At 47.4% G+C, this 10069-nt stretch overlaps 1 long non-coding RNA gene across 1 annotated transcript; it reads left to right on the plus strand.

The window, feature by feature from the left end:
- Positions 1-1197: 1197 nt before the first annotated feature.
- On the plus strand, positions 1198-1777 carry LOC143429815 (uncharacterized). Its single transcript, XR_013102573.1, has 2 exons — positions 1198-1285; positions 1381-1777. It is a non-coding gene; the product is annotated as an uncharacterized LOC143429815 (long non-coding RNA).
- Positions 1778-10069: the final 8292 nt, after the last annotated feature.

A 10069-nucleotide genomic window follows, 5' to 3' on the forward strand; every position in this document is an offset into this window, starting at 1 on the left:
TATATAACTGATATTTAAAGCACTTCGTATCACGAATTTACATCGCGAGGCACTCGCACTGAAATTATATCGGCGTCAGGGAAAAAAAAAGGCGCCGCCGTCGCCGCCGCGATTACCAGATTACATAATAAGAGCGGCGCAGGGTCCACCACCAGTTGCATTCTATAAACAAATTCAGTCTAACAAGCGCTCTCGTGTTAGTCACCAACCGAGGACCGTGATATCTGATCGCTGATAAGGATCGCTGTGTTCTCGGCAAACGCGACGCAGGCACGAAAGAACTGAAATTCCCGCGTCCCATCCCCACCAGGTGGGGAGACATTTTATCGTAACCGGGCTTATTAACCGTGTAATGCCTCCAATTATCAATTACGGCTGTAACGTAACTTGATTCATGCTTGCCTCGCGTGACAGCTGCGCCACGTGATCGTTTAGTATTAAAACTCGAACGGGAACGATTACACGCGCGGCAGTATGATACGCGTGTAGCGCACAGCGCGCGCACCGTATTGGCGGGTAATCAGAAATGTATGGTGGCGGCTTAAACGGTGAACGAGGGGCAGAGACGAATTTGCGTGACCGCTAATTGTAAATGTGCAAGCTCAGCGCGACCGGTTTCTCTCTCGTATCCCACCCCCTTTCGCCCGCGTATATTCAAGTCAGCCAGATTTTGTACTCATTGTTAGAAGCAAAGACCCCGTAACACTTGTTGCTCGACATCGACATTTGCCTGCACTCCATCGTCGTGCCCAGAGTGGTGCATACGGTAAAACCGCGTTTAACAGGGGAACTGCACCGTTTCGATGTCAAATGGGGATTCAGTTTTTTTTTACCAAAGTTACCAGAACGCCATAGTTTCAACGTCTACAGAAAACAGTGGACCGTTGTCTAATCTCACGCTTGATTTCGCTGATGCAGGATTGATTGTCAAAGAAAGTGATTGGTATTGTGGGATACAGTTAGATATCAAAACGCGTAGATCTGCGCTTGAAAGAGAGCGCAAGTTCACAGACGTCACTGCTCGTTCAAAGAACCAGCGCGTAACTGCGTACATTATTGACCCCTCGCAGAACTTGCACGTAACATCGGGAAAAAGTGGAAAACTCTTACCAGTGCGTTTCTTTATCTCTTCTTTTCACACGTCATCGTTATCACGGTAGTATTTATACCACGTATTCTGCTTTGGACATCAGATTCGCGTCGCGCATACGGAACGCTGGTCAGAGTCATCTTGGTTCTTATTGTCGCAAACCCCGGTGTTCTGCGTTATCGACTGTTTCGTAAGGTTTGGACATTCTAATTCGTGAATATAACCTCGAAGGAAAGACGAACCCTTCGTCTTCTTCTTCTTCTTCTTCTGATTGCTGAATACTGTTTCAGGGTCCAGGAAGACATCCCAAAAATGAGGCTTCAAGTTCATTGTTTATACATCTGCTTTCTTTTGGTCGTCGCGCTGACGAGTCTATCCCAGGCGGCTTGGATGGGCAGTAAAAGTCTGGAATGGCAGTCTGAGGAAAGACATCATCACGTGCAAAGTCATCACGTGCCGCTTCTTCGCATGCAGCCTCATCACATAGAATCGAGGAGTCCACAGCTTAAACCTGTAGGCGACTTGGTCGAGAATGTCCTGACTGACACTGGGAAAGCAGTCGGAGAACTCGTCGGTGGGAAGGATAAAGAGACCAGCAAGGCACCCAACTAATGCATATTCGTTCTACTGTCGTTTGTGTTAAACGTTATAAAGTTATAAAAAATAAATGTAATTAAATGGCAGATATAAAATTAAGAATTAATTTTATTAATAATTCCCTGCACTTGGGCTAGTTTGAAATTCTCGAGAAAGCTCCAGTTTTCTTAGCTCATTTAATATTTCTCCATGCTAATTGTATTATCCGGCGAATTACGCGTTCAAATGAAATAGAAAAGAACCGAGAAACGATTGCCTATCAAATCAGATGCGACGAATGTATCTCCAGATAACAGAATGAAGTGTTGACCGCGTGAAATGAAACTTAAACTTGGGAATACCCAGAAAATGCTCCATCAGCTTTTCTATATCAGTAATCACTTCCAACACCTCTCCTCGTTGTATTTACATTTATTTTACTTATCAATGTAACAATATATCGTTACTTACTCCTTCTCTGTCATTTCCTAAGGATACTCTGTTAGTCACGAGGATGTACTTGCAAAAATGGTCACCAAAAATCCCATTAATTCGCAAATAAAGACTGACTCGCGAGAGGTAGGCGCCAACCAAACAAACTGACCACTCGGTACAGTCACTAGCGGTAAACAAAAGATAAGTAGAAAAAGTACTCGATGATATAAAAGTAATTTACTTCGCAACAGTTTGCTGAAATCAGCGAGCGACTAATTGACCCTGATAGAAAATAAAAAATGAAACGGACACTTTGAATCGTGGAGAGTTTATCTCGCATGCTCTGCCAGTATATGTTCCATCTACATCGTAACTTTGTTGCATTTCAACCGAGTCGATGGTGACTGGCGTCGGTTGTAATCCTCGTCGTTCAGTACACGTGTTTAGAGGACCAAGTATCGGCTGTTAACGATAAATCATCGATCTGTCAACGTTCCGTGCTTCTGGATCACGAGCCCTGATTTCGAGTTATCGGCTGTTTCACAAGGTGCGCGCATTCAAGTTCGCGATGGTGGCCAAATGGAGAAAGTTACACCGTGCGCGTCTCCCTGCTTCCTTCTTTTCTCACGCGATCATTTATTTCCGCTCGAAGGTCCACGGGGACACCTGAAGGATGAAGTTTAACGTGCGCCAGTTTTGCCTCTGCTTCCTTCTGCTCGTCGCCATTTCCATCACGGAAGGACGTCCAGCGCCGATGAACCCTTGGCTCAAACTCCTGCTCGAGGGAGCCGTGTTTCACGTCGGTGAGAGGGCAGCTGATAATCTAATTAATCAGTTTCAACAACCATATAATGGAGCACCGAATCTGATCATGCCGTTTCCATTAATTGGATAATTTTCTGCTCGAATTCGCATTTTTGTTAGAAAATTACTTCCGTGTTGCATCGTGTTTCACTTTTAGTTCAAACGATCGCACGTTTTGCACGATGTCTTCTGTAATCCCAATTCTGTGATGTAACAATAAAGATCGTTCGACTTGTTTGCGGTGTGACACTTATTATTATCCACGCGATCGCGTCGACGAACGAACCTTTTTAATTGCGCACACGCTGAAGTGAAGTAGTGAGAAATAACGTTCTCCGTTATTTTGGAACGCCCTCTACTTATGGAATCTCGTATCGCGTCACGTTCGATTATCTCGAGCGGAATAGGGAACATCTGATGCAAGATTCAACGTAATTATCGAGCCTGCGACCTTGCACAAGTTTCCGTGGAACTTTACAACACGTGACGAACGAAACAGCCACGGGTGACTTGCACTGTGAATTCGTCTCGCGAGTTTGCCAGGACAGATGCACATTGCATCGAGATGAAACGTGGATAAATCGCTTCTGAGTAAAATATTCTTCGTTCAAAATTCGTCTCTCTTCTCTCCGTCCTCGTCAACCGATTCTCACCCCCTTTTAGTCGCCTCTTACGACAAGCAGGGGTTACTGTGGGTGTATTCTGATCCCCACCTCACAGGGATCGCGATTGGATACGCGAAAGTGGTTCGAAAACGCGAATCGATGTGACGGATCGCAGGAAGGTGTCGCAGCCTGACAACTAGCGCCACCCATCCCGCTTATTACTCGTGGCTGCGTATTCGGGTCGGCCAGAATTTTGCACTCATTGTCGGCAGCAAAGACTCCTCGACACTTGTTGCTCAGCATCGACATTTGTCTGCGGCTGTTACGTGTACGGGGCGTGTGCGATTCGCTTTCGCGGTTGCGTTCTTTGTCAACTTACACGAGGCGCACCAGCGTACACTTAGCCGCGTCGAACAGTACGAATTGTGTATGACTTCGCAATGCTCGCGCCGCGTCCCGCGTACTTTTCTTCTCGAGCAAAGCTCAGACATCCATTTGACGATATATCGCGCACCAGGGTGTCCGTGAGATTGAAACGCATACTTTTTCGCGTCGAAAGCATCGCGCGGGTTGCCTTCTTCCGTTCTTTTCCCTTCTGTCCCGCACTCGTCGACGACTGAACGAGAACTGACGCGACAGCGGATGGCCCCTACCTTCGAATACCATTTAGTTAAGGCCCCGCGAACTTATACGCGTCCTTGAGAAGCGAAGAGTAGACGCGTTCGAGGAAACGTAGTCGATATTCAACGCGATCGTGAGTATCAGTATGGATTTAAGGTGCACGTAAAGTAGGAGTTAATTAGCGTGGGTTTATAATCAAAATTGGGTTACAGTGGGTTCAAGGTGAATTGGGTTAGCTGGGCTGCGAGAGTTGGATTTATACGTGTAAAGGCGACGTTCAGGTTAAGCTCGATTTAAATTCGGATAAATCTAGGTTTGATCCTGCTCGAATGGCGGCCATGCCTAAGGTTAACCGAATTTAGATTCGATTCGGTTAAGTCTAGATTAGCGTGAATTAGCTTTGGATTAGACATAAACTGGGCCCAGACTAGCGGCAAACTGGCGTTAAATTCGGATAGATCCGAAATTCGGATAGAGTCGACGACGATAAGTTAACGCTGTTCTAATTGAAACTCGTCTTGTATCTGTACCCTGTGACCTTTCTATTAATAACTCTAATCGACATTCAACGTTCGAATCGTTTCAATCGCGTCCCCTGTGCTTCGCGAAGATAACGCTTATCGCGCGATGGTGGATTTAACGAGGCGAGAAACACAGGAGGGACGCACAATACGCGTTATTTCTCAGTCAGCTGCAGCAATATTTAAAACAGCGCTTTCGTCGAGAACTTCGCAGTAAATATCATCGCGCGTCGAGAACGGTCAGTTTAATTCCATTTAGCGACTAACGAGCTTGGGTCGCGAATGAATCTCCTTCGAGCTGTCGTCGCCATTTTTGAACGCCGCGAGTGATCGTCGAACACGAGTCAGCCGCGGGAAATAAAATCGCCACCGCGTGTCGATGATTCTCGGTACCTGTGCGGGGCTCGGTTTTGGAAGCGAGCCAAAAATCGCCCGGGCCAGCGTGGAAAAACACAGAAAAATTCCGGGCAACGACGTAACTTCATTTGCATCGCTAATGCATCGCCGTTGTCGAAACGAATTCCGCCATTTTTTCCGCCTCTTTGTTCTATCTTCCATTCCACGCACAGATACACGCTCGCACAAACTCGAAAAAAAAAAAAAAAAATAGAAATAAAAAATAGAACAGCGAAGCATCGTTTTCAGGTGGTTTAAGCACAATACGCGATCAATTCGAAGAGTATTCGATCGACGAAGGGGATTAAATCGAGAAAACGTCGAAAATAGTTTTTAATTCGATTCGACGAGAAATCTGAAACGCGTCTTCGAGTACTTTCGCCATTGCCTGTACGCGAACCTGAACGGGGTTAAAAATTCGATGCTTCCTTTTTTCGAAACTCGACGACCCCCATTCGTCTTGGGAAAACGGTGAAAGCTTTTATTTAGAGGGATTGTGACGCGGCCCCGAAGTCGCGACGCCCTCCTAATTACACGATGTCGTTGTTGTCGATATCTGGTGATATATTGGCCGTAAGATACGGCCGGGTAAAATGTGGCTCCGCTCCGTGCGGCTGCAGAAACAGATGACAGGATATTGCCTTCACGGCCAATAATCCATTGTCGTTACTTCGTTACGGCGTCGCATTATTGTCGCGTCCCCGGAGGTAAGGACGCCACCGCCGCGGCGCTCTTTACATTTTTACGAGCGGCCTCCATTTTTATCGAGCGGCCCGCGATTTTTTATTCGACGCTGGGAAGACAAATTTCAGGTGCCTGCTCAGCGAGAACGCCTCCCTACGTCCTCTTAAAGAGGGGCACCCTCAAAAGGATCCTCGCCTTTATTATTATCATTGTACCAGATAGACTTCCGTTCCTTGAATGATAAATTGACGTCGCGCGCTCTCCACGCCGCCCCTCTGTCCCTTTTGTGCAACGAAAAATGGAGGCTCGCGGGGAAATTGGATTTTTCGAGTAGAAAAGTTCGCGAGAATTTAATACAGCGACGTGTACAACGACGTCTAGTTACGAATTAGAGAGGATTACACCATTGCTGTCCCATGGACGCGTGGTCTCGAAACAACCGTCCCCACCCTCGAGATATATCCGTGGCTTTCGATATTAAAAACCAGCCTGAACGTTTCCATTCGCGATCAATCAGTTTTCCCAAAATACGTTCAATCGTACGATCCTACCACGCCACTCTTGCACAGTTTAAATATGCTGTATCGTTACAGGAGTAGCCACCAGTTCCCCTCGTCCCAGAGAACTCGTCGATCCGTCGAAAGTTGGCTGCAACGCGCGCGCGATATAACGTCAACGAAAAAGGGAAAAAGGAGAAACCGAAAAAAGAGGGAAAAATGAAACAAAGAGAAAGATAGAACGAAGTAGAGCGAGAAATTACTCGGTTCGATTCGAGCAACGGCTAAATACACCAGTCGATCGAAAGGGGTGGGACGGGTAGCAGGGGTTATAACGAATTCTCGTCCCCCCTCTGGGCCACGGCTCGTCAAACACCGAATTTTTCCTCTGGCCCAATATCACCAAGGTTTTTGCATACCCATAAGCGACCGCGACCGTCGAACAGCATCGATAACCCATAATCATTGGTGTCCCGCCGGCTACGGCCGGGTCGCGGTGCCTGGCATGAATAAAACAAACATAAGTTTCGCGACGAATTCAATATCCAACGGGCCTACGAGGGGTAACCGCGTTGGGACGAGCGGGCAATCAGTTGCAGCCGCGTGCACGGACATTCGAATGCATGGGGGATCCTGGATACGTTTCACTTCGAGACAGTGGCGCGCCGGAAGTCGCCTGATTTTACGGCACGCTCGTGAAACAGACGGAGAGCTTTTAAAGGCTCGCACCAATGATGTAACGTGGAACGTGATAATTCACGTTTCGTTCTTGTTTGTTGTGGAGGACACTCTGTTTCTTAAATATGGATACTCAGAATTAGTGGTTCATTTGGAGGTCTTCCTCATTATTCAATCGTGATTATTAAGTAGCAGCATTGGGCGATGTGAAAAAGCTCTCGCGATGTTTCAACTTAATAATTGGCTACAATTTGAGATCTTTTAAAGGTTTGCAACAACGATGTAACGTAGAACGTGATAGGCCACGCTTTGTTCTTGTTTATTGTGGAGGATACACTGTTTCTTAAATATGGATACTTGGAGTTAGTGGTTCATTTGGAGGTCTTCCTCATTATTCAATCATGATTTTTAATTAGCAGTATTGGACGACGTGAAAAAGCTCTTGCAATGTTTCAACTTCATAATTGGCTATAATTTGAGATCTTTTAGAGGTTTGTGCTAATCGTGTAACGTAGAACGTGATAAGTCACGTTTGGTTCTTGTTTGTTGTGGAGGATACGCTGTTTCTTAAATATGGATACCTAGTTACTGGTTCATCTGGAGGTCTTCCTCATTATTCAATCGTAATTATTAAGTAGCAACGAATATCGGACAACGTGGAAAAGCTCTCGCGATGTTTCAACTTGATAATTGGCTACAATTTAATCTCGGGTAGAATTGGTCATTAGATTCGAATTCATCGAGTGCACTTTTAAGGATGGACGCGGCGTCTCTTTAATGTTATCTGGTTAAAGGTGAACGCCAATTTCAGATAAAGCTGGGAAATACGAGCGGCGCCTTTTAGCCGGCGCTTTTTCTCTCTCTCCCTCGATCTGATATTAATAATTGGAATTACGAGCCTCCCTCGTAAAGTCCCCGCTATCTCTAAACAAATGGACCTTCGCGTACGTACAATACCCATGCACAGTGGCGCAAAGCGCATACCGTTGCAGGACGTTTAACCTCCAAGTGTTATCCTACTTAACACTCGACCAAACGATACTTTGTTAATCGATCGACGCTATTGTCTCGCGTCATAGAAGGCTCTTCGATGCCATTTCGAATAATTCGAATCGAGAGCGAGAATCTACGCCCACGGGACCACGAAAAATGAGCACCAGTCCCAGTGGTAACGTTACTGGCACGCGTTTCATGTATTCCAAGGCCACGATCGACTTAGAATTCCGCGTCCGCATCGTTCCACGCGTTGCACGCGGAATCTGAGGAAAACGACGAGGCCTGGAAAATGGTGTTTCGGGCAATGCCGCTTTGAAAATCGATAAGCGGCTCCGCGCAGTCGACCAGTCAGGAGCTTTTCGGTGTATCCACGCCGGAGATCCTGACTGGTCACGTGGCGCTGCTTACACACACGGTGTACCAGCCATCGGTTTTAAATTGCGCACGATGCCTCCTGTCGACTGGCTGCTCGAAAATATCACGAGCAGACACTGAATTAGATTCATCTGCCATAATTGGGCTACCCGTGTTACCATGTTTTCCTCGCCATAAAGTTGCCACGCTAGTGGATCCCACGTTCTATGGGGTGGCTCGAAGTTTCCATGATATTAGTACCTTCAACGTGGTACATTTAATGCGTTGAGAATATTAGCTGTACTTGATTGGACGCATAAGTTTGAAGGATGTTGCAGTTGAGTGATTAAAGTAGCAGGTTTTATTGAGTTTTGAAAATTGAGGGATGCGTAGATTTGGTTTGCACGTTTGTAAGAGTATTAGCAGAAGCGACAGGTCTCGTGGACATCGGTGCCACTTCCTATCGAACGTGTCCTCTCTTCTGTGACTCGATTACACGGAGCGTTGCAGAGAGAGAGAGAAAGAGAGAGAGCCGATTAAAACGTCCTATTAAAGGGGCTGTAAGTAATTGCATCCAGCAGCTGACGCGGGATGATTGATCGAATTAATCAGCCTGACTACTTGAACGTCGCTAAAAAGCAACAGCCGAGCCGATATAAATGGAACGGCGGGGCCAGGTTGTACTTGCGGAACGGAACAACCGAATCAGTTGCCTAACTTATTCAACTTCAAAGTGAAAGCAATCAGCTCGACTGTTTGCCTGATTAAATCCAACATCACCTCACCGCCAACCATCCTAAATTTATCGATCCCGCGGAGGGTCCTAAAAATAGGTCAGTAGTGTCAATCAATCCCGCCATTTGTCTACCTAATTTCACCACCGCCCCCTAAATATCCCCTCGAAAACGAAAAAAAAAACCAGAAACCAACGATCCAACTTACGCCAACAACTAAAAACCAATGCATTAAAACAATCCTCGTGCAACGAACGGTCACTGTCCTCAAACCATCCCCAACAGAATCTACAAATTTCAATCTCGACTCTGCGATTCGAACCCCCGTTAAATTTAATCGCGACGAAGTTCGCGAAGAATCCTCGAGAACTGATCGCGAGACTGGCAGAGAGAAACCTGGCTGCGAGGTGAAAAATCGCGAGTAGGTCGCGAGATTCGTAGGCGAAGGACGCACAGGTGCGCCCGCGATCCCGAAGGAGGCCTCCATCCTCGGCTCGTCCTGGCCGGCAAGTGCGCAGACGTCCTCGTCGTCGACGAGGACGAGCGAGTGGAAGAGCGCGGAGGCGCGAAACGCGCGCGTTCCCCTCTGCGTCCGGAAGCATCGATGTGGCCTGAACGTCGCGCTAGGAGGGCCAGCCAGAGTGGGACGGAGCGAGCTGGAAGCCATCCCCGTCGCCGTACAGAGTCGCGAAGGCTGGCAGAGCGCGAGAAAAGGATAACGAGGGTCGCGCGTGCGCCCCAGCAGCCTCCGGAACGGCCAGCAGAGATCTAGATGGAGTACGGATCGGGTGGGAGCGCGAGGGAGGGAGGGAGAGAAGGAGGAACGTATACACTGGTCTCGTAGGGCAGTCGTTCCTCCTTCGTCGTTCCTTCGCAAAGGCGCAGACCACTTTTAACCAGATTATTTCCCACGAGAGGGTAAAAAATTCGCGAGCGACAGTCCCACCGGTGGTAGCTGCTGTTGGGTACGCGTTGCTGGTGTCTTCGCCCGTCGCGGACCAACTGTAACCGATTGCTAGCTGCTCGCGTCTCGTACAGTGTCGCTGCTCCCAAAGTACCAGTGGTGTAAGTGGTGTGC

This window comes from Xylocopa sonorina, chromosome 12, assembly GCF_050948175.1.
Source record: "Xylocopa sonorina isolate GNS202 chromosome 12, iyXylSono1_principal, whole genome shotgun sequence".
Lineage (NCBI taxonomy): Eukaryota > Metazoa > Arthropoda > Insecta > Hymenoptera > Apidae > Xylocopa > Xylocopa sonorina.